Below are 25,859 nucleotides of genomic sequence, written 5' to 3' on the forward strand. Positions count from 1 at the left end.
ATGAGCCCCACTCATAAGCTCTCTAATCTTTAGTTTCATCACCTGTAGAATGAATTCAGCTGAGTTTACTGGATGAGCAACACTCAGCAAGGTGTAAGCTGGAAGTATTTGTATTTTCTCCTACCATTTCCCATTAGCGGTCGGCAGAATAATGGCTCCCCAAAGATGAACACAGCCTAATTCCCATAACCTGTGAGTAAGTAGGGTTACAGGGCAAGGGGACATTAAGGTCGAAGATGGAGTTAAGGTTACCAATCAGCTGACCCTAAAATAGGGGGAAAATAGCTGGGATTACCTGGGTGGGTCCAATGTAATCACAGGGGTCCCGAAAAACAGGAGGGAGGCAAGGGAGAGGACCAGAGAGATGCCAGAGTGAGAAGGACCTGGCCTGACATTGCTGATTTTGAAGATGGAGGAAGGGGTTATGAGTCCAGGAATGTGAGTGGCCTCAAGAAGCTGGAAAAGGCAAGGAAATGGATTCTTCCCTAGAACCTCTAGAAAGAAATGCAGCCTGCGGACACCTTGATGTTAATCCACTGCGAGTCATGTCAGTTTCTGATCTACAGAGCTGTAAGATAATAAATTTGAGTTATTTTCAGCCCATAAATGTGTGGTAATTTGTTACAGCAGCCATAGAAAACTAATACATTGCTGTACTTGTTCAGAGGTATATTTTATCCTGTGCTTGGACCAAAGTTCAGGCATAGCTCATTATTTTCCTGATAATAAAAAGTTCACTCCTGTCCAATATCAAAACCCCAAATTCACCATCGATAGCCTGGAAAATGGGGCGTTCACATTCTTTAACCTGGTTGGGGTGGGTGATGGACTGATGCTCACAGAGCCCGTCTGGGCCACCCCCTTTGTAAACCCTGCACGTAGGGCCCAGCACCGGATGCCACCAGCTACTCGTTTGCAGCCTTTGAAAACTGAGATAGAAAACATCCCATTTGAACATCCTGTCACCATCATCATGCCTACTTTGAAGATTCACCCTGCTGATGTGCTGTGTACACGAACAGAACACAAGAAAGTACTGTCCACAAAGCCTGGCCAGTTAACCATCGATTCAGGCTACCTACTACATACGAGGCAGTCCGTGAGAAAGGCAGGGATGGGGAATCAGAGGGTCCAAGGGCCAGGCCATCTTGGCTCTGCCCTGGAACAGCTCTCAGAAAAGCCTGGCCAAAGAAACACATACAGTAGTTAGACTGTCTGAGCTGGAGGAGGCCTGAGCCCACATCCCGAGGAAGGAGCTGAGCGGGGCTCGCCCAGGTCCCACCACCAGCCCTGCCGGGGCTGCTCTCAGAACTTGGGCCCAGCTCCCATTCTAGCACTTTCTCCACTGCAGAGATGCCTCTGCAAGTCCCTGTCTGTTCCCAGATGATCTGCTCCAGCCTGACGTGTTGCAGGGCAACCATGAAGATGTCAAAAACTTTCCCCGCCTCTGCTAAGGGCAGGAAGGCCCCAGAACACCTGGCATCAAGGCGAGGGTCACCAAAGAGTCAGGAGGTGAAGGGGGCAGCACCTCCCCCTGAGACCCATTGTGACCTTGGGGATTAGTAAGGCAGGAATCAGGAAAGGAAGTGACGACATTCATCGTGAGTCCAGCGTCGGTCTGAGTCAGCTTCCTCCTGAGCCGGAAGCCAGACAGACAAGGGGATGAGGTGAGGAACTTTCTCAAAGGGAAGTTGTGACACAGCTGCAAGTCCCCCAGCTCCAGGCCCCAGCACAGGGGCCCCGGGGTGTCGGGAACTTGGGGAATCCAGGTCCCCAGTGGAGCTGGGAAGACAAGGGCAGGTCCTTCCGGACCGTCCAAGGCTGGCAGGCAATCGGCCCAAGAAAGGTCTGAGCGCATGAAAATCACCCGAGGTTCCTGTTCTCAAACTTTTGAGGACATGTAGGTCTCAGGTAGGGCTCCTAAATCTACATCTTCAAATAAACAATACCCCTACTTAAGGAATTCCTCCCTTGTTCCCCCATCTGCCCAAATCCCATTTTCCCAACTTCTCACAGTTTTCATTTTAGTTCAGTCTCCCCGCTGTGACTCTAGACCGTGAATTTGCTTCTATTTGTGATTTATTAGCTTCATACTAGGACTATTGATTTCCTGCTGAGAAAGCTGAAGATTTAGCTCACTTCACCTCACCCAGCCTCTCCTCACAAACCTCCAAAAGCTCAATAACGTTATAATTCTTATTTCTTCTTTTGGATATTTCTGTAATTCTGAACAAGATATTTTTCTCTTATGCCACCAATTTTCTAACAACCCCTGTCTTGCTAGGTAAGTGACAAGTGTGTTTGTATCCTGATACCTCTTCTTCTTCTTTTCTTCTTTTTTGCTGTCCAGGCTCTTAGAATCATTTTGTCCTGCAGCCTCCCCTAAGCCTTCCACGCTTTGTTCTCTCGGTGATTTCTACAGTTAAAAACCAGTTAACTTCATTTACCAGGTTAAGATTTTATATATATTGTTCAGAGGCCAAGCTGTGAGCTAGTATTACACATCCTGTTCTCTTGGTCTGTGATGCAGCCCCTGGGCATTTCAAGAGGACTATTCCTAGCCTCTAGATCAAATAGCTTCTCTTTTATTAGACTTCATCAGTTCCTTAAAATCATGCTATGTTTTAGAGCGATTTCTGTTTAGACCATAGTATTATAGTACAGCTTCTTGTTTTATCTAACATTTATAATTGCTTTCTTTCCTCTTCTTTCTCTCTTCCCTTCCTTCCTTCCTTCTTTCCTCCCTTCCTTCCTTCCTTCCCTCCCTCCTCATTTTCCTCTGTATTTTTTTCACATCTTCCAGGAATGTGTATGTTCTTACATCCCCCTTAATGAGTCTCAGCCAGGTTTGGGTATCACTGCCTTAAGGATGATATATGGTTTTCAGATTCAGATAGGAGTCTGAGTTCTGACTCAACAGCTCTCCCACTGAATGACCCACCAAACCCCTCCACCAATTGGGGCATTAGCTCCACCTGGAAAATGCGGACAAGTCATCACTCTCCTGGCCCTGCTGTGAGGCTCCTATAAGGCAAGAGAAATCAATGTCCTGCATAATTAGAAATTGACGGACAATCATTGGAAGATGTTTTCATTACCAATATATGTTTCTGTTCAGCTCATTCCCCACTTTGGGCCGAGCCCTCTACTCGGTGCTGAAAATACAAAGATAAATAGTCCCAATGCTTGAGGAGCTCCAGGTCTAGAAAGAGGCTCAGACAAGTAAGCAGCGGGTCTCAATTCAGGGCAACGAGTGTGCTGATAGAGACAAAACAGGTTTCAGGAGCCAGAGGGGGCACCTAAGTCCGATGGGAGAATGTTCTCGGTGGCCCCAGGCTGAATACAAAGGATGAATAAAAATAAGCCTGGCATAGACAGCTTGGGCAGGTGGGGATGGTGTTCTAGGCACCCCCCATCCCCTGCAGGAACAAAAGCACAGCTGGTTCCCAGCAAGCATACAGGAGCCCCTAAGGTATGACAACATCTAGTAAGCTTACACGTTCAGGAGCTGCCTCTCTCCAGCCCGGGTCCCAACCCGCCACTTGCCGGGGGAGCCCCAGGTCCCTCCTGAGTTTCTTTCCCATCGGCTCCACATCCTCCCAGGGCTCCTGGGGTTGCCCAACCTCCCCTCCCTCGATGGTCCTGCTTCCACCCTCCACCCAAGCAGGGGCTCAGCTTCCCGTGCCTGGAGCAAGGCTGCTCGAATGCTGTGCCGGCACCCGCGTCCCAGTGGTGCCTGTGTGAGCCTACCTTCTGGGCCTTTGCGAGGTCAGAAAGTGAGTCACAGCGGGCAAACAGACAAGTGAGGGGACTTTACCAACGAACCTGGGGGCAGTGACCAACGTCTGGGGCTCTGCCGAGGTGCTGCCTGGCCTGGGGTGTGGGCTGCCTTGAAAGAGGAGGTAGGACCAAAGTGTGCCCCAGGCCTTCGCTTGCTGATCCTTCTCTAAGGTAACCCCTGGGATCGTCTCATCCTCTTTGTTTCTTTATATTCAAACTGGAATTCGCTGGGTCTCCCCGTCTCTGAATGAACCCTCCACCTCCCTCCCTTGCCCTCGTCCAGCTGTCCCCAAGCCTCCTTGAGTCCAGCTGTGTGCCTGGCCAACGGTGGGGTGATGAGAGAGAAGGGGCACATAATCCCCCTCATGAGGACATGGCATTTGTGTGCATCTCACTGAAGGGCTAGAACAAGTCGTGGAAGAGCTGGGGGGAAGGGTGTTCTGGGAAGAAAAAATAGCAAACTAGGACAAAGTCCCACCCCAACAGCAGAGAGAAGACCCAGGAGTTCTGAGCCTGTCCCGTTAGGTGGAGAAGTCAGTGTGACCTCAGACACCAGCCCAGGTGTCTGGACCAACACGGTCCCAGAGAAGGACAATGCAGCATAGAAATGCCAAAGCTTGGCTTCCAGATCCAAAGCCACCATTCTTTCTTCCTTCTGGTGGTCCTTCTAGCTCTGGGGTCCCGGCTTTTCCAAAGCTCGGTTTGTTTCACTGTAAAAACGGGGAAGAAAATGACCAACAGCACAGAGTTGTGGGACTACAGTATAAATCAGGGACCCAAAGGCCTTGCTGGTCTCCACGTGGCCTGGTTGGCTGTGAGTTGGCAGAGGGCATGCCTGCCCCTTTGAATCCAGACTCTGCACCTTGCCAGCTCTGTGTCCTAGAGCAGGTGACTTAACATCTCTGAGCACCTCCAGACTTAGTGATGAAATCCCATACCTACGCCTCTCAGGAGCCATAAGGAGTAAATAAGTTCACATCTATCAACGGCACCTAAAAGCATTTACATGCAGCAACTGTTCAAGAGGTGATTGTCATAATTAAGAATAATATTAGTAACTGGAGGTGAATTGCTCTTATGATGCAGTGCTTTTTATTTGGATATTTCTGGCTTTTTGCCGCGGCCCTTCCCACTTAGTTCAACAGCACGCATTAACACCTAATTTGTTCCCAGTCGTCTGCAAGACTGTAGTCTGAAGCCAACTACTCACTACCCTTTGAAGGATGAGCTATAAATACATCAGGTCATCGGAAAGAAGAAGGAGCACACCTGGGCAGTCAAGAACATGTAAATTTGGCCAAAGGAGATTTCAGGGCCCAGAGCCCACCCAGCACCATAGTCTCCCCTCTGGCATCTGCAGAACAACTCTGGGCATCCATGTCGGGGACTGCAGGCCAGCTGGCTCCCCCCTCCGGCTTCCTTGGGAAACCCCCCGGGGTCCCTCAGGAAGGCCACAAATGCAGACAGCCTCACGCTCCAGGGAAGAAGGAAATGACCCCTGGTGGGGAGGGTCCAGGGCTTGGTCCCAGCAGGTGTGGTGTTTCCCTCTGTGGACTGGAGATGTCTGGAGGGTCTAGAACCTGGAAGGCCCAGGAGGAACGAGCAGGTGAGTCCTGACTGTGCAACATATAAGCTGGACGATCTTGGGTGCGTTGTTGAACCCCTGAACCCCAGTGTTCTCATCTGTACAATGGGATGTTCTTGACCATTATAGAAAATGCATGAAGTCACCTGCCACATCATAGGTGTTCAACAGGAGCCAGTTTCTTTTTCTCTTTCCTCTTAGTAGTATTATCATTTCCATTTTGTATCCCAAACACTTAGAAATTTCCTGGCACAGGGAATGCTCAGTGAGTGCTTTTCAGAAGGATGAAGGAAAACTCAGAGTTCCCCAGATCAGACAGAATTCTCATGGTGGGACAGAATTCACTGCAGGGTGTGGTAGACTGAATAATGGCCCTGCAAACATGGCCATGCCCTGATACCTAGAACCCATAAATAGGTTGTTATATGCCAAAGGGGGCTTTGCAGACGTGACTAAGTTTAGGGGCCTTAATATAGGAAGATATCTGGAGTATCTAGTTGGGGTAGGGGCCAATCTGGTCACCTGATCCCTTAAAAACAGGGAACTTTCTCTGGCTGGGGGCAGAAGAGATGCTGCAGAAGGGGAAGGCATGGAGATTCCAAGCATGAGAAGGATTCAACTTGCTGTTGCTGCCTCTGAGATACAGGGGCCTGCATACAAGGACCAGACAGAGGCCTCTGGAGCTAAGAGTGGCCCCCAGCTGATAGCCAGCAAGGACCTCAGTCCTACAACAACAAGGAACTAGATTCTGCCAACAACCTGAAGGAGATTGGAAGTAAATTCTTCCTCAGAGTCTCCAGTGAGAAATGCAGCCCTGATGACACCTTGATTTTAGCCTGGGGTGACCATGGCAGACTCCTGACCTACAGAAACTGTGATAGGAAAAATCTGTATTGTTTTAAGCCAATTTGCTATGTTAGTAATAAAAACCAAAACACAGAACCTCCAGGTTATGAAGAAGTCAGAACCTCCAAGCTCCTTGGCTACTGTATACTTTTACCAAGCATACTGGAAGTAGAACCGTCACCACTGTTTGTGGTGTCTGCTGAGAGCCAGGCCCCATGCTGGTGGCTCCCATATCCCTCCCTTCCTTAAACATATACCATCCTTCAAGATATCTTACCAAGACCCATGGACCGTTAGACTTTGGGCCCCTAGGGTATCAGGCAGGGTAAATTAAGACCAAGACTTTTTGGCTAGGAGAATCTTGGGGGAATTTCATTGGAACTAAACATATCCCATACAATAGAATTCGAGTAATATTCCAAACAAAGTCAAGATTTTCCCCAAAGATTTCACAAGTGCCATGGTGAACTGATGTCCTGAATTCCCTCCCAGTGATGGCACCCCTCCCAGTTGTGTAACGGCTCACATCCATCTGATGGTTCATGCAGACAGGTGGGGATTCATGGGGGTGGAGGGGATGGGAACAGGGAGGGGGTGGAGGAGACTTTACTGGGAAGACAGCTTGTTGCCACTTCCACCTTGAACTTTGATATCACGTCGGGGTGAAAATCCTTTAGTTGTGGTTTCACATGGCATTAAGGTAAAAGTCACCATTCTCCTCTCTTCTCACCCCTTTTCTTGCTCGCAGAGGCTGAAACTGGGTCAAGGATTTGGGTGCATGATGGTTCAGAACAAGACATGGCAAACTCGATCAGCTGGGCCAAAAAGAACCAAAACTGTCGCCTGGTCTTTCAGCGACCTTCCCTTTAAAGATCTCCAGGGTGCCTGGGAGAGAAGGGAGACCAGCTGACCATCTCTTTCTGAGTTCATCTCCAGTTTTAATATTAGACACCTGTCCTGATTTAATACTTATTTCCATCCCCCTTTTACTGATGAGGAAGTAATTTGGGTGGGTTTATGTAAGGTGCCAGAGGGTCCAGAAATGTCCAGGAGAAGCTACCATGAGACACAAAGGAAGATTATTTGCCATGAGCAGCAGCAAACAGTAACCCTGACCCAGGCCGAGCTCTGCCAGGATCATACGTGAAATTCCTCGTTTCGTTCTCAAGTGAAGTGAGGGGTGAAAAATCCATTTCACCGAAATCCAGAGGAGTGAGATATCCTGCCCAAGACCACACCCTGTAAGAGGGATTTGGCCCTAGAAGTCTGGCACGAGGGGTCAAGCCATGAATGTCCACACCACGCTGCCTCTGTGCGACCACAGTGGAGGGGCCTTTGAAGCAGGCTCTTTGAAGGATGGGCTGAGGTTAACCATGCAGGGGCCAGGGGCAGGAGCTGCCGCTGGGTAGAGGGTCTAGCACGAGGCGAAGTTCAGGGTCAGCTGGGGATGCTGAAGAATCATCAAAACTGACCTTGAAAACCTCCTGCAAGGTACCGTAGACACAGTTACGATATGAGCTCTCTCAGTGGTGGAACAGCAGGAAGCCCAGGCAGGCTGGGAGGATGGGGGAGGGCCCGGGCATGCCAACCCCCCGAGGGCGGAGGCTTAAGGCCAAACCCGCCAGACCTAGCCAGCTCCTCCCTTCCAGCCCTGGAGCTTCTTGGGCTGTCCTGGTGGATTCCTATAGACCAAGTCCAGGGGAGACAGCTTCCCGTGCAGGGAACAAAGGGGCCGCCTCCAGGGACTGCCCCTCCCCAGTGACTTCACTGGCCACAGAGCCACACACGCAGACAGCAGATGACATCATAACCGCAGCCGTGGGCCGGCCCGCCGGCTGACATCACAGGCCCCGAATAGCTCCAACATATGTCAGCAATTGAGAGAGAGGGAGCAGGGTCACCGGGGCCCTCTACGGCCAGCCACTGCCGTTCCTCTGGTGCCCTCTGGGGATCCTTCCCCAGCTGCTTCTTAGATCAATTGGCAACTTACAACTTGGATTGCAGAGGCATAAGAAACATTGCTAAAAGCAGACCAGACAAAGGAGAGAAATGAAATCACCCCAAACCCCAAGACCCAGAGAGATACGCTCACATCGTTCAGAGTGTTATATCTTTCTACTTCTTTGAGTATTTATGAACATACTACTGTAGCATATAATTATTTACACACTTACACAACAAAAAAAGGCACATATGCTGTATACTATTTTGTACCCTACTTTAAAAAAAACTTTTTTAATCAAATGTGGGCACTTACTGCATCATTAATTATTCTTCTAAATAAATTTTAATCACAGTATATTACTTTAGTACTGAATTTAGTACTAGTACTAGTATTACTCTGAATCTTGCAGTGTTGGAGGGAGGTTAGGCTCAGATATCTTGAGTAAAAATCATATACAGCCAAAATTAACCTTGAAAATCTCCTGTAAATGTCCAATAGGTACAGTTGTGGTATAGAGTACACCCTTTTAAATCTATGTCAGCTTTTTCTCTGATGTTGGAGCAGATCTCTGTTTTTTTGGTTCACCACAAAAGAGCAATAGATAGCTTGTATTTATAGACATTTGATTTTTTAAATTTCCATATTTTCATCATACCATTATTATTACTATGTACTTAGAGCATAGAGTTGACTATTCACAAGGTAATGCAAACACAATGCAGTTTCACCATGTTCTGCTTTATTGGACCTTCTTCAGCTTCATTTCTACCTCCTCACTGAGGACCAAGGAGGAGATCTGAAGGTCCAAACAGTCCCACAACAGAGACCACATTGTATAGCACTGTAGTCGCATAGAAGGTCAGAGCTTGAAGGGACATCTGGAATCATCTTGTCCCCCTCTGCCATTTTCTAAATGGAAACTGAAGCTTGGAGAGAGGAAGGGACCCACAACAGGTCAACAGCAGCTGGACCACATGTTATCAGGTCCCCCAGGCGAGGCTGGCGGGGACACTGGGGATGATGTAACCTGGCCTCACCAGGTAGCTTGACACATGGTCCTTGACTGGCCAGGTGGGGTCACCAAACTCCCACTCCTGGACTCTTTTATATAAACATGACTACCTTGGGGGTGTCCACAGGGCATGGATGTTTATAACTCGTCTGATCGCCACACCAGCTCGGGCAAGTAGGCCAGAGAGAGAGCAGTTATCTGCATTTTACAGATGGGAAACTCAGGCTCAGAAGGGGTGAGTGACTTGCCCACCATCACGGAGCTGTTCCCTTGGGTCTCCTTGGGTCATTCATCTGACGCACTCCAGGGCATTTTTTCATCACGGTGCACTTCCTCTCACCCACTGTGTCGCGCTGTGTTTTGTAAGCTGGTGGGGAAATAGAGCCACTTCTCTGGAGGCAGAGCTGGGGCAGTACATTCCGAGTAGCCACAGCGGGATTAGAGCACAGGGCTCCTAACTGCAGGCCAGTGTTCTTGGAGCTCTGCTCTCCATATTTACGCGGTTGGCATCTATGTTGTTCAGAACAGGGTGTGCCCCTCTGGGGAGGCCCCTGTAGGTTCATGGCCTGGTGACAGACAAGAGGTGGATTTCAGCCGCTGCCCTTAGTCCACTGGTGGGGACTAAGCCAACGCTGCCGTGCGGAATGGGACTTCCTCTGTCAGACACAAGGGCGTGTCTGCATTGCCCAACCAATCTCTCTGCTGTTGACTACAGAGCTCTATCCCCCTGGCTGGACATCTATTTGTAATAGTCATATTTTTCCTCCTCAATTCTTTGTTCAAGTTTTTAAAGATGCAGAATTTCTTCCAGCCAGGCCACCCCCTCCTCAACCCTGCTGGGGAAATGGGAGGAGATGGTAGATCTACCTTCATGATACAGGCTGCTGAACACCCAAAGCTGGAAGTTTCTGCCTGAGATGTTACTCTTTTCCTTTGTAGACAATGAGCTCTGGGGAAGTCAAGAAAGAATAGAGTTTCAGAACTGCTCCCTGCAGAGGTCAAGCCAAGCCTTGGGGTCAGGCAGCGTCACACCCCTTAGCCGTTGCCTCTGCCCAGAATGCTCTCTGCTCTTCTCCCTGGGCAGCACTTCTCCCTTCTTCCTTCTTCCTGCCTACCTTCCTGGGAAGCCTGCCTCGGCCCCTCTGGGCCCTAGGGAACTCTCTTCTTTACCCTCCACAGAATTTCACTCGCTGCCCTGTCACCACAGAAAATGCTGATGTGCAATCAGTAACGTGCCCATCTTCATCTCTGGGTGGTGAGTAGTTCAAGGGCTGGAAGCGCGTCTTACTGATTTCTGTAACTTGAAAGCCTGTGTCAGTGATCTCATGTCCCCAAACTCTCCAATCTTTTGGGGGGTTACTTTTTCCTTTAATGAGAATAAATGGCTCAGGCTCCCACCGCTCAGACCTCAGGAAGCCCACTGCCCTCCCATGAACAATGATGCGTCTGAAAGTGGGCTACGGACTCACTCCGAGTTACCTGGACGATAAGCCACCTAGGCCTGGGGTCCCCGCCCTCCTGGTCAGAGGGGCAGCACCCAAGCTGAGCTTCCCTCTAGACTGGGTCTTCCAGCCACGGCAGCTGTTGCCTGGGAAACCAGCTTCCCGTGGTCCTCGAGCTCTCCAAGCACTGGGCAGCTAGTTGCCTAGACGATAGCTGTAAACAGCTGGCACCCAAAAGCAGACCTCCTGGCCGTCGGCAGCCTGTGCAGTTCCCCGCTGATGAGGCTGCCTTCTCACCAGGAGCGGTGGCCACCCTCCCCTGAAGGCAGAGCCACGCTGCCGCCTTTGCCCCCCGCCTGTCTGTGGGGTGACGGGAGGACAGGCTTCCTGTGGCTTCTCCTCTTGCCAGCCCAGCCTTGGAAGCTTCTCTTTAGCAAGAAAACCAATCCCATGTGCGTGACCGTGTGGCATTCATCCCCAGCCCCGATGCCTGGCCACCCGTGGCGCTGCAGCAGTGGCCAAACGAGTACAACACGGAGGTCCACACACACACACACACACACACACACACACACACACACGTGTTCACGCTCACTCTCCCTCCCGAATGTGACCCTCCGATCCCCGTGCCCCTCACTCGGCCCCCGCCTCTGCACCTCCTTCCTGAAATGCCCCGCTATCCTTGGTGTCTACCCACACTCCTCATGTGAAAAGCCCTCCTGCTTACAGGATAGACCCGTACTAAAGGCTGGGGTCATGAACACCACCCACAAAAGATCAGGAGACAACTCGGTACATGACCTTAGACGTTTTGACTTCTTGGCCGTCACACCCTGGGCAATTGTCTTTTTCCATCCTCTCCCCAAGCCCAGCCTCCCACTTGCTCACCCATGGAACTCTTCCTATATTTTCCTCTTCTCTTTTTTCCAGGCTCTGGCCTCTCTCTCCCTGCCCATCAGAAAAGATCTGGAATCCCTATTATGGTATCAGGTGAGTCATCTTCATCTACGGCCAATCTGTGTCCACGTCCTGAGGAGGGTGGCGGAGAGACGTGTGCTTGTCCGAATCCAGAAGGCCGTCTATGGCATTTTTCTAAACCAAAGAGTCACCCAGGATCATCAACGACACCATCCCTTCCATCGCATTCTATCTCTAGCTACATCAGGACAGTTCAGAGGCTTTGCAGGCGTCCCTCAGCGCACCCCTCGACGGGTTCCACCCCGCCCCTCCCCAGCTACTGCACCCAGGCAAGGCCCCAGTTCCAGTGGAGTTCCCACTGGTCACAGGTTGTGCGGCTTCTTCCCTTCACACTAGCACAGCGGGAATGAGTGAGTAAACACTGCTCCTTTCTGGGTGGCAGGGAGAGTGTATGCCTAGGTCGGGGCTGGCGGTGGCGTGAGTGCGTGTTGTGTGTGTATGTGTGCGGGCACGTGCGTGCACGTGTGACAGGCTGGAGATTGTGCGTGGGCACGGGCTCCCTCGTGCTGGTCCTGGGGGTGGCGCGAGCCACTTTAGTTTTCTTGCTCAAGGGAAGCCTCCACTCACGTACGCCCGAGCTGGAGGTCCAGGGACTGTGCAGCAGGAGGACATTTGTATATGACTTGAGAGTTCCCAGGCCGCCTCTCGCCAAGTGGTTTCCTCTGAAGCTCAGAATCAGCCCACATGGCGGGGACGGAAAATACCCGTGTCAGCAGCCAGTCCCTGACTCATTCCGAAAGCCCGCAGGCCCGCCGCCGACAGACGGCCGAGAGCCTCCGGCCTGCTCCCCTCTGCCTCCAGGTGGTGCGTCTGAGGGCCCGTGCTCCTTGCCCACAGCTCGGAGGCCTGTGGAAACCCTTCACCACCTCCATCACCTGACTGCCTCCCTCTGGCTGGTTGTTCTACCCAGAGCACAGCTCAGTCTTCCACCTCTGCCCTCGGTGTTCAAAATCTCCCCAACCAGAGCCTTCCCAACTCGCCCCAGGAGGTCCTGGAGCGTCGCCGAAGTCCCACAGGTCCTGGTGGCCATGTCTGCCCTGCTGTCCCTTTCCTTCTCTCCTACTCACGCCCCCTGTGGGGACCTGTCACCCCAGAGCCATGTACATGTGACTCAGCATCAGCTCTGCTGAGACGGGGCACTGGGACCGTGTCCAGCAGAGAAACCACAGAAAAGTCCACGTTTTCATACCCCAGAATGTGCACCCCAGACACCTCACCCCGTCCGAGACCCTTCCCCTGCTCCTGATCCCCTCCCCTCCCCTGTGGTGATAGCCGGGGTCGGGGGGGATGGCACATGGGGAAAGACGGGGGAATATTTGCAAGCACATCAGTCAGCAGGACAGGGGTCCGTCATACAGTCAGACCAGGGCATCTTGATGCATCGAAAGGCAGCTTCCAAATGGCCACATCAAAGGGCCCCAGGGTGGTGCCACCTTCTGTGCCGGGGGTTGTATCCCATAGGCAGGGAGCTGCCCTGAGCTAAGGCCACTCTGTAATTTCACGGGGTGTACCTTCTGCTGCCACGGAGAGAATCAGTGCTGATGTTTGGCTGGAATGCATTGGAACCACCACGCTGGTGATTTACAGGCAGCAAGCATGCTGGAAAGCTGATTCACTTGCCCTGGCTGTTGTTAAATATTCTCCCCTTGGGCTCGGGGAGGGAATCCCTCCCACTCACTACCCTTCCACGACCCCCTACACTCACTCGTGCATTTGGAACCTCACTGCCATTCAGACACCCTAAAAGCCCCCTTGCCTCTCAGGTTAGCAATTTCCTCTGAGTGAACTACATCGTCTATTTCTGCCTCTAGCCCCCTCTTCCTTGGTGTCAATAGACGGTGAGCAGAGCCAACGGGAAACTTCACACAGCCTTGTCTTCCCAAATCCCCTCTCCTAGCTGCTTCACTGCCTAATCCCTCGCTCCTGTATCTGTCCTTGATTTCTGCATAAAGCCCCAATCGCTGCTGGGTTCCAGGATGCTTTCTGGAACGACCAGGGCACCAGCGGGACTTCCACACGGCCCAGGCGGACACTGCCTGGCAGAAGCAAAGCTGGGCCCAGGGAAGATAGATGCTCCGCTTACAGGCTGTGATATCGCTGCTTGCAAAGCCCTCAGAGAGGAAGCTCGTTACCTACCACCTGAGGAACCTTCTGATTATGATTGCGGTAGGTTCTGAATTTTCCTGTCACCAAAACAGATAACAAAAATTCAACTTAAAGTCTATTTTGAGGGCCCATTTTTGCCAGGTGACAGAAAACACGATGTAGTCATTTCTTGACAAATTGAGTCACTGCGAGTACACGTGGGGACTCTTTGGGGTGACCAGGCAGGAACAGACATTCCCCTGCCTCCTCTCTCACCAGGAGACGTCTGAATCCTGGATCTCAGCGCGTTGACAGGGAATGGATGTCTGCTTCATGTCCCCAAACGTCCCCTAATGATGCCCACCGGATGTAAATGTTCTCTGCCAGGATTTGGTCTTTGCAAGTTGGGGATCTCAGGAAAACAGCGGTGGGGCAGGCTTAGCTCAAGGTGGGAGAGGCAAAGCTGGACCACAGCCTGGCCCCCTGGCCCCAATCTGCTATTCTTGTTTCAAGAAATGATGCATTGATCATGTTGGTCAATCTTTGACCCATTGATTAGAAGTACATGCTGCATATTATTTTTAGTAGCTCTACATTTTAATCCCCAAAGGTACTACAGGTGATGTAAAGGAAGTTGCTGGAGAAGACTTGGCCTCAATATATAGAAGCTACTACTTGGTATGTAGTAGGAATATGGGCTTTGGAGAAGACAGATGTGGGTTTGTAATAAGAGTGTGAACTCCTGACACACAAGGATTAAAATGTGTTCTGAAAACATTGTGGACCAGGATGAGGACTTGGGCTTAAAGAGTCTTCCTGCAGAAAGAGACACACATTTCTTACAAGGTCTCTATTTTTTTCTTTTAAGATTGTCCATTGCTTTTTTAATTGTAAAAGTCACACAAATTTGTTATGGGAAATTTCGTAAAAATGATATGAATAAAAAAATTTAGTCACCCATAATCCCCCCAGAAATGCCGGAAATAATTGTCATAAATATTTTGACAAAGTTCTTCTGGCCTTTTGTCTCTGTGTGTGAGTATGTGTAGATTTACATAATTATGCTAATTTTTTACATACACTTTGCATCATTTTTTGCTGTGTTTTTGTTCGTTTTCTTATATCTACTATTATACCATGAGCTCTTTGAATTTTCCACTAAGATAGCTGTAAAGCCACCAAAGTACAAGGTGAAAGAGAAACTTAAATTTTCTTTTTTTTTTTACGTTTTTAGCATATTATGTTCTGGTCGCTGAGTGTTTAATATACCATATATAACCTCTCTTCACAACAGCCATAGAAGGGAGGTACTACTTTTCCTCCCATTTTACAGATCAGGAAACTAAGATTTAGGTGGGTAAGTAATGCGTACGAGGTAACAGATAGTAAGTTGTGGAAATAAAATTGAATTGATCCCACACCATACCATTCATTCATTTATTCATTCACTCTACAAATGACTGAGTACTTCTATTGCCAGGCATTGCTCTGGAATACATCAGTGATCAGAACAGGCAAAAAGAAATGCCCTCATGAGGTTATTTTCTATTGGGGGTCAGTGGGTTGAAAATAGACAATGAATAAAATAAATACAAACATCTTATAGTATAATAAATGGTTATGAGTGCTATGAAGAATTAACAGGGAAAGAAGAGGAGGTGAGATGGGATAGCATCGCAATCTGAAATAGGATGCTTAGGGTAGACCTCAAGGAGACAGTGATATTTGAGCAAAGTCTTGAAGGAGGTGAAGGAGGACATCTGGGGAAAAAATGTCCCCCAGAGGGAGCAGCACATGCAAAGTCCCTGAGGCCGAGGGTACTTGGACCGTGAGTAGGAGAGAGGGGTGGAGAAGCTAAGACTTGAGATTTGAGTCAAAGGGTCCAGTCACTCTTGTAAACCAATGTCAAGACTCTGGCTTTTCCTTTAGATGAGATGGGATGGCATTAGAAGACTCTGAATAGAGTGACATGGTCCAGCTTGTATTGTAGAAGAATCCCTCTGGCTTTCGTGTGGAGAAAAGGCTGTAAAGGGAACAGGAATTAAAAAGAGCAGAGTTAAAACTATACTTAGCATTTTGTAATAACCTATAAAGGAAAAGAATCTGACGTTTAATAGATATATATACATATATGTATAACTGAATCTCTGTGCTGTACACCTGAAACTAACACGACATTGTAAATCAACTCTACTTCAATTAAAAAAAAAAATTTGTTTAAAGCATTAAGAAGCTATTGCAAGGATCCAATGATCCAAGCCAAAGATAAAGGGGGAGGGGTTGGACCTGGGTGATAGAAGGCAAGGTGAGAAGTGGTCAGATACCAGATCTATTTTGAAGGAGGCAGAGAGGACACAGGAGTGTGGGTGCCCTGAGAGTTACTCCAGATGATACTCGAAGCTTTCAGGTTAGATGAGATCACCTGGGAGGTGTGTTCTAGAGAAGAGAGACACCTGAGAACTGAGCCCAGGGCCATTTAACAAGCAGAAGTTGAAGAGGAACTAAGAAAGTTGAGGTTGTGAGATGGAAAATGAGTCTCTTTTGAGAGTCTGAGTTGATTCTCAAGCAAGCCGAGTGAAGCGAGTTGTCAATGCCTGATGTGCGTTAGTTTATCACATCCCCGCCCTTCATCCTCTCCCCAGTTTATAGATGAGGGAACTTGAAGCTCCGAGGCAAGAAGGGAATTATCGAAGGTATCAAATAAGGATGTAACGGAACTGGGATCGAAGCCTTTTTCTGGGTGATGTGATGGGCAGCTTTCTTGGACTGGCTGTGTCCTACACCCACGCGTCAGACAGGCTCATGTGAAAGTCTGCATTTCTACACCAGCCTTCCACCAAGACAGAAAGGGAGTTGATTTATACACACTCCAGCGTCCTCCCTCCATGGGTGGGATAATTCTGAGCCACATTCCGCACTCCCTCCCAGAGCTGCCCATGGGGTTGGGCCGCTGTTGCCCTGGTCACCACTGTGTGTTGACGATGTCCCTCACAGTCCCTGTGTCCCTTGACCATTCTCTTAGTGGGATTCCCCAAATCACCTCCCAATAACTCCCTTGCACTTGAATTCTCATCTCGGGACCTTCCTCTGAAGAAACTCAAATGTAGACTCCTTCACATTGTGGACAAAGAATGTCGCCTGTCATTTCAGTAAACAAAGGATGTTGCGGTCATAAAGCCATCAGTCACTGCAGCTGCCCCCGCCCCCCTCCCTCAGCTGTGCACCTTGAGGGGATTCAAGATGGAGAAAACCAGGACGCTCGCCCTAGATAGTTAAGGTGCACATCAAAGGAATGATTTCATTTAGCCCAGACTCTTGCATCTTCTCATACATAGAAAAGTGTTAAATTCATTAACTTGAGATGTCTGTTTTTTCTTTAATTAGATTACTATCTTCTGATGTTTGATCATCTGTGTTTGTTTTTGTTTTTGGACAAAACTCCTATATATCCCAGCTGCTCCCTTACCTCTTCGGAACAGTCCCTCAGAGCAATCCAAGAGGCTGTATCCTGGGCTATAGTCCTCAGTAAGTCTGCTGAGTAAAACATAATTTTCAACTTTTAGATTGTGCATTTTTATTCAATCGACAGTATGACGAACAAAGACACAGAGCCTGGGGAGGAGAATAGACACGTCCCAGGGGCCCTGCTGCGTCCATAATCCAGGGGGGGTGAGGGATGGGTTGCCATGCACGTCGAGCCTGCGTGTGTGAGACACGTAGATCTGGGCACGCATCCTCGTGTGCATGTGGGTGGGTATCCACGTCTGTGGGCCAGCTCATAAGCTAAATATAGGAAAGGAAAATGTAAGCAGCTTCTTATGTAAATATTAGGCAACTGAATAATTTTCTTTTCTTTCTAGTCATTTCAGTTTCTGAAACTTTGCTGCCCTTCCCCTTGGATGGAGGGTAGGAGTGGAAGTGGTGGAAAATGAGGGTATTTTTGTCCTGGGGATTTCAGGGCTCCTCTCTTTATGCATGTCTCGCCTCTCTCTCCCACCCACCTGAGCCCCCAAAGGGAAGATCTACTGAAGAGAGCAGGTTCTTGTAAACTTGGCAAAGAAGACGGTGCCTCTGCTCGTCCGGATAGCAGATAATCCACTGAGAGACACAGACCCACCCAATGGCTCCCCCCCCGCCAGCCCGCCCCTGGTGTCCCAGCCTGAGAGAAAAGGGGTGAGCAGGCGCCAGGGCTGAAACAGGTCTAGATCTGATGATGGAACCAGAAGTTTGCAATTCACCTACATTTGTGACAAATTTAAGTCATTCAACCTTTCTGAGTCTAAGCAAGGGGGTGACAGAGGCTGCCTTGCAGTCCTCAGGGTGGCTGTGAGCTTCGGATGTGCTTAGGAGCCAGTGGAGAACATTTGAAAGAACAGGTTTTAGAACCAGGCAGACATAGATTCAAATCTTGACTCTGCCGTTCCTATGACCTTGAGAAGTAAATTAATCTCTCTAACTCTGTTTTCACGTGTGCAAACATACTGTTCAATGAATGTTTAAATAAGTATAGTTGACCCTTGAACAACATGGGTTTGAACTGCAGAAGGTCCATGTACACACAGATTTTTTTCCAATAAATATTTTAGAAATTGCTTTGGAGATTTGTGATCATTTGAAAAGAACACAAACAAACCATGTGGCCTAGAAATATTGAAAAAATTAAGAAAAAGTTAGTTAGGAATGTCATGAATGCCTAAATGTAGGTCCTAGTCTATTCTTACATAGGCAGAAGGTGGGTGATATTTAATATGACATTAATAATGTGTTAGTTTTCCTACTGTTTTATAACTTTGCTTTCAAAGAATTACATTACTGTACAGTATGCCCCTCTAATAACTGGAGAAACTGCCTATCAGCCTATTATCACAAGTAAGTGGTTTTTTGGGGAAAAAAGCAACGTTTCCAATACTGTATAATGACTATGACTCCAATACTGTATGGCATAAAAATTTTATAACAATGTATTCATTGGTGTACAGGCCAAGCTACAGTGAAGCAATCATATCGATTACCCTAGGCTACCATAAAGCGATCACATTGCTGCTTCTTTGTTATCAATGCATGAATTGTTATACTTGTAAATAAATGTGAATTGCTTTTTCACATTATCTTTTCTTTTTTTATGTCTAGTGTTAGTAAATACCTACAGTGTCTTGTGTCATATAAGAAAAAATTGATGTAGATACTGATAGAAAATTCATCTTGTTAAACAGACATAATAAACTTACAGTATCAACAAATGCAGTACAGTACTCTAAATGTATTTTCTCTTCCTTATGATTTTCTTATTAACATTTTCTTTTCTTTAGCTTACTTTATTGTAAGAATACAGTATATAATACATATAACATACAAAATATGTGTTTTACAAGTGTTCATGTTATTGGTAAGGCTTCCAGCCAACAATAGCTTATTAGTAGTTAAGTTTTGGGGGAGTAAAAAGTTATTTATGGATTTTTGACTCCATGGGGGTTCTGTGCCCCTAACCCCTGCATTGTTCAAGGGTCAGCTGTAATGCTACATTACACCAGGGAACATTATGGGCTTATTTAAAAACCATATTTACATTACATCAGTTTGATTTATAGAACGTATTTTTGAGTGATAAAAGTGAGACGCAAAGAGGTGTGTTTCCATTATATTATGTCATTTTGGTAGAGCAAACAATGATCAAAAAACTCTATCCATGGATGTACACACGCGTGGAGAGCAGAGCAGAATGTGCACATCAGGTTGGGAACACTGATTATCAGGGTGGGGTTCAGGGGTGGGGTGGACTTATGACGTGAAAGGAAGAGGGTGAAGGAAGCAAAAAGGTAAAAGAAGAGAAAAGCAGGTCAGCGAGACCAAAAGCACGTACAATATAATCTCATTTTGGTGCGTGTGTCTACATCCATTTAAAAATTCAGGAAAAACAAAAGATTCCATTAGGTGTACAACATATGACTCAGTGGAAGGACATGGCACGTTGTTGGGTAAAATGAAACTAATAACTATAGTGAAAATGCTAATGAGTAGGACTTGAACTTTCAGTGATGTAGGGAAAGGACAGTCCCAGCAAAGGGAGGAACAGGTGAAAACACTCAGACCTGAAAAGCGGGGGGTGCCCTCCTGGCCTGGAGAGGCACATCCCAGAGCAGTGGGAGAACAGATACAGGAGAAGTGGCAGCAGGAGTGTAATTAAGACCACAGAAGTTTTCCTCCTTTCGTTGGCAGTGGAATGGCCAATAGAAGTTGTGAGAAGGTGGAGAAAGGAGAGGAAAACGTAGGGAGTTTAAGGGTCCTGATGTTCTCATCATAAAGAGTAGAAAATGAATTGGCCCCATGCAAATCTGATGAATTAGAAGTAATTAAAAATTAAGAAGAGTGAGAGCGATCTTCTAAGAGATGATACATGTCATACCTCTTAATTAACCAGCATCTTCAGATGACTAGAATATTCCATTTCCCAAATATTCTGGAACTGCAAAGTTCATCACTCAAACGATCTATATTTACAGACTCTTTTGAAAGGAAGAGGCATAGAAATCTCACACGTGTAAGCGTATCCTGAGTCAAAAGAAACTTCAGAAAAGGTTTATATCCCTTATCCCATGTCTTAGCAAAATCTCCAGTGCTGATTCAACTCCATGCCCTCTCTCTGATGGATCAATTAGCAGGCGCCATCCAGGGAGGAAGCTGGGATCGGAATGGTAAGAATGCGGAAGGGGAGGTATCACTAGGTTCAAGACCCGTTTAAAAGGTAAAAAGAGGATTTGTTAAGACGGTAGATAAGGAAATGCAGAAACATCCCCATTTTTCTGGCATTAGCCAGTGAGTAGATGGCTGCGGCTTTGTTAACATGGAGAGACTGTGGGAGGGCCATTCTGGAAGTTCTACCAAGAGCTGAGTTGAACATGTTGTCCTTGGGATGTCTACGACAGATCCATTGGACACATGAGTCTCAGGTTCCCAGGAGAAGACTTGTCCAGAAGTGTCCATCCGGCAGTTGCTGGCATACTGTTGTCATTTAAAAGCCCTGGAATGTATGAGGTCACAGGTGAAGCAGAGAAGAGACCCTTAAAAGGCTCAAAAACCAACTCAGTTATTTCCAAACAAAATACCCAGATTCTTGAGGATTTTTGAGATAAAGGATTTGGAAGGATTTCCTCTGAGGAGCTTGGTTCCACTAATCATCTTTGGCTGCAGGAGTGATGTTGCAGCCCCGGTCCTTGGCTGGCCCATGCGGTGCAAAACCGTCTTGAAAACCACGTCTCCTCCAGCGGTCCCCGTGCCAGACCCTGTAATCCCACTTCGTCCCACTCCCCCTCCTTCCACTGCACCTCCGCCCCACGAGATAAAGGGACTTTGGTCTTAGAGTTCCGGAAGGGTTCTACAGATTTAACAAGATTTTGCCTTCTTTTTCATATACTACAACTTCAGTTAATATTAGTCACAAATGTCCAGAAAGGAAATGAGAAAGCCAAGTCTGTGGGATTTTGTTTTGGAGATGCCTCAGTTCCAGAATGAACAGCTACTGGGGGAGGTCCAGCAGAGTAGACACAGAATAAAAGGGAGGGCTCTGGTGTCTGGGCAGGTAGAGGTCACCGCAGAGGGAGGAAGGGGTGTGAGCATCTCTCTCAGGCGTGGCTGCGGATTTCAGCATCCCTCCCCTTCCACAGTCCATCCTCCACACAACGGCCAGGGCCTTCTTGCTAAAGAGTAAGACGACTATGCCACCCCCATGCCGCGGGTCCTTATTCCTAGAGCTAAACCCAAACTCTACGGCCAGCACTGTGGTCCAGCTCCTGGCTAATTCTCTGTTTGCATCTCCCTCCATGCTTCCTCCTATTACTGTGCTTCTCCACACTCACCTCCCTTTTGTCCTCAACCATATCACCCTCATCTTGCTCCAGGACTTCGCATTCTCTGTTCCCTCTGCCTGGACCACCCTTGCCCCAGATCATCCTGTTTCTACCTCTTTCTAATCATTCAGGTCACAACTCAAGTGCCACCTGCTCTCTGGTCTTCCCTGAACTTGGCTAAGGAATTGGCTGCCTGAGTCTCCATCTACCAATATTACCTTATTTTTTGTCTCCATCACAGCACCTACTGGTACCTGCCAGTTTCTGGTTTATTTAGGTAGATATTTGTTATCTGACTTTCTTCTCAGAAGATTGGGACTCTGTCTGTCTCTGACACTTCTATATCCTCTGCGTGAAGAAGAGTGTCTAGCCCACATATGGCACTTAATAAATCTTTGTTGATTGAGAGCTAACGTTTAATAACCCCTCACCTTCTCCTGGGAAAGATGTTCCATGAATAAACTTCAGATTTTAGTTCATATGAGCTATGTAGTTTCTCCAGCCTACTTAACCTCCCCGAGTAAACGGGCAGATAATAAGTGTTTGTTGTGGTGGTTTTTTTAAAAAGAAAAAAAACCCTTCCTTCAAGGAGGTGAAGATGCAAAGGTCACTGGAGTTGAAAAGATCACCTGTTTTTTGAACTTTGTCTGTTCTCCCATTTAATCTTTCCAGCGGCTAATCTGGAATGAATGTTTTTGTTCCACTTGACAGGTGAGAAGACTGACACTCAGAGCAGCTAAAGGATTCACTGGAAGTCACACATGCAAAGTGGCAGAGCAGGACCTGTACCGTCCACACCGACAGCAGCGCTCAGGCCTCCTTCACGTCACCTCGAGCTTACACTGGGCCTGTGGGCACCGACCCAGCTCTCCTCCTTAGTTTGCTGTTAGCCGCTCTTGGCCTCCATCTTCCTGTCTGTGAAATAAGCAGATGGTCCTGATAACACACCCTCCCACCTCTCAGCTCCCGTCTGTGACCCACAGCCGGGCTGTGAGGACTCGTGGGGCTGAGGCCAGCCCTCACTCCGCTCCTGGAGTGTCTTGTTATTCTCCCAGAGTTACTCATGGCAGAGAGACAAAACCCACATCTCAAGTCCATGAGGTTTAGGGGATTTCACTCTGAGGTCAAATGCTGGCATTCGGTACCCCTCGCCAACCACAGATCTGCCCCCAGCGCAGGGCAGGCTTGTCTTACCCAACGCTGAGGGTGACTTGCCGGCTCCTGAGTGAGCTCACGGTGGGCGAGCAGTGGGGGGACCACAGGGTCGGCTCAGATTGGTCCAGCACATGGTCTGGCCATGAGAGACAACACCCTTCCAGATGTGTGGAATGGCCTGAGACCAGGCGTTTGCAGACGCCTGGAAAATGTTAGCTCTGGAGCATTATTAGCCAAACCTCAGCTCTGGCCATGGTTAGACCGAGAACAAGGAAGACAGCAGGAGAGAAGGGGAAGAAAGGATCTCATCATGGAGGTGGAACAGTGATGGGACAGGGGATGATGCGAGCGGGGGGCGGCATAGCCTCCCCTGCTCTTTATGTGAGTTCTTTTTTTTTTTTTTTTTGTCTTAAACATCTTTATTGGAGTATAATTGCTTTACAATGGTGTGTTAGTTTCTGCTCTATAACAAAGTGAATCAGTCATACATATACATATGTTCCCACATCTCCTCCCTCCTGCATCTCTCTCCCTCCCACCCTCCCCATCCCACCCCCCGAGGCGGTCACAAAACATGGAGCTGATCTCCCTGCGCTATGCGGTTGCTTCCCACTAGCTATCTATTTTATGTTTGGTAGTGTATATAAGTCCATGCCACTCTCTCTCTTTGTCACATCTTACCCTTATCCACACCTGATCTTGTTCATTCCAACTGCTCTATTAGACGCGGTCTGTAGACACCCAGTTTCTTTTCTTTTTTTAAATTTAACTTAATTTTATTTTTTATTGAATGAAAGGTCCTTTAAATTCCATAATGCTTTACAATTTTTTAAAGTTTCATGCACATGATTTCATGTAATCCCATAATAACCCTTTTATCCCCTACCCCTATATTGCCCCTCCCCCTTCCCTCCTCCCACTGGTAATCACTACTTTGTTCTCCATATCTGTGAGTCTGCTTCTTTTTTGTTTTACTCACTAGTTTGTTATATGTTTTAGATTCCACATAGAAATGATATCATGCAGTATTTGTCTTTCTCTGTCTGACTTATTTCACTTAGCATAATGCCCTCCACGTCCATCCATGTTGCTGCAAATGGCAAAATTTCATTCTTTTTTATGGCTGAGTTGTATTCCATTGTGTGTGTGTGTGTGTGTGTGTGTGTGTGTGTGTATATCACATCTTCTTTATCCATTCATCTGTTAATGGGCACTTAGGTTGCTTCCATACCTTGGCAATTATAAATAATGCTGCTATGAACATTGGAGTACATGTATCTTTTCAAATTAGTGTTTTTGTTTTTTTCAGATGTATACCCAGGAGTGGAACTGCTGGGTCATATGGTAGTTTTAGTTTTTTGAGGAACCTCAATACTGTTTCCATAGTGGCTGTACCAATTTACATTCCCACCAACAGTGTACGAGGGTTCCCTTTTCTTGTGCACATCTGATTTCTAATGGTAATTAGGCTCCAGACCATTTATTATGTAGCAGAATAAATTTTTTAAAGGTACTACTAGTTCGCACCAGAGTCTCTTCAATTCATTCATTTATTCATCCTTGCAAAAATATGTGTTGAGGCTCTGTGATATGCCTACACTCGTTTGGACTTTATGGATTTAATAGTAAAGATAACGAAGTCCCTGCCCGCCTCAAGTTTACATTCTGATGGGAAGAGAAACAATAATAAACATGGAAACTATGTATAGTACAGTCGTCCCTTGGTATGTGCTAGGTATTTGTTCCAGGACCCTTGACAAATACCAGTATCCAAGGGTCTCAGTTTCTTTGTACAAAATGGTGTCGTACAATCAGCTCTTTATATCCACTGGTTCTGCATCCACAGATTCAATCAACTATCTGTGGTTGATACGGTGGGCTGACTGTGTGAGGTAGAAATCAGTGCTTTGCATAAAATAAAGATGGGTAAAGGGGTAAAGGGAAGGGGGTGGTCATTTTTTATATGATTATCTGAGAAGCTTCTCTTAGAAGGTGACATTTCGCACGGATGATTGTTTAGAAAGCACCTTTGATCAGCAGCTTGTGGTTGTATTGGAACCTGAGGGTATAAATTAGTAAGAGACAAGGACTCAAGGAGTGTTAGAAATAAAGATGGATTTGGGGTCAAGGGATGGGGAGAAAAGAGAAGAGAGAGGGTCTTCCCTGGTGGCGCAGTGGTTGAGAGTCTGCCTGCTAATGCAGGGGACACGGGTTCGAGCCCTGGTCTGGGAAGCTCCCACATGCCGCGGAGCAACTGGGCCCGTGAGCCACAATTACTGAGCCTGCGTGTCTGGAGCCTGTGCTCCACAACAAGAGAGGCCGTGATAGTGAGAGGCCCGCACACTGCGATGAAGAGTGGTCCCCACTTGCCGCAACTAGAGAAAGCCCTCGCACAGAAACGAAGACCCAACACAGCCATAAATAAATAAATAAATAAATAAATAAATTAATTAATTAATTAATTAATTAATTAATTAATTAAAAAAAAGAGAAGAGAGAGGCCCAGCCACATGGCAGAGAGGCTGGTGACCCGGTAAAATGAGAGACGGGTATAATTCTTTTTTAAGTCATTTGTATTACTGTGAATAAATTTTCCTCCATCTCCTCAAAGCTTTATGGTAAGCTTTGCTACATACAGAGGCCCAGTGTATGTGTGTTTGTGTGTGTGCATTTGTGTGTGTGTGTGTGTGTGTGTGTTTGTGTGTGTGTGTGTGTGTGAAGTAGAGGGCTGAGCCCCAAGTTTGCGTCCATCCCAGGACAAGTTGCAGAGTCAGAACAAAAGTGCAGAGGCGGCAGAAGGAGGTGACGGCTGGAGGTGACTATCTATGGTAGAACTGCAGTCTTTCTGAAGCCCAGATTTTTCTCCTAGGCAGAGGGAGTTCCGTGAGTGTATCATCCCCCACGCTCTCTGTCCCGTCACACACCCGGCCCCAGGAAAGAATAACTGGGCAGCTTAATGCAGCTCTTGCCCTGTCCTCTGGGGAGAGAGCTGCCCTCTGGGAGCAGGCATCCTTCTCTGCTCATCTAAGCCCAAGTCTTGCCTGGACAGGTTCTCCACGTGGATTCCATGGATAATTCCACCTCCAGAATCAGGTTGAAAGATCCACTCATCCAAATGTTAGTTATCGTTATCATAAGTGCTACTGTAAGATATAGACTGAGTCTTGTGTAAGCAAGCAGACTCGGC

At 47.7% G+C, this 25,859-nt stretch overlaps 1 long non-coding RNA gene across 1 annotated transcript; it reads left to right on the forward strand.

Annotated features, from left to right (window-relative positions):
• The first annotated feature begins 11,578 nt into the window (after positions 1 to 11,578).
• LOC309646999 lies at positions 11,579 to 25,132 on the forward strand. The gene is made up of 2 exons (XR_014255727.1): positions 11,579 to 12,106; positions 12,145 to 25,132. It is a non-coding gene; the product is annotated as an uncharacterized lncRNA (long non-coding RNA).
• The last annotated feature ends 727 nt before the right edge of the window (positions 25,133 to 25,859 follow it).

Source organism: Balaenoptera physalus (genome assembly GCF_965194825.1).
Source record: "Balaenoptera physalus genome assembly, chromosome: 17".
Classification (NCBI taxonomy): Eukaryota; Metazoa; Chordata; class Mammalia; order Artiodactyla; family Balaenopteridae; genus Balaenoptera; species Balaenoptera physalus.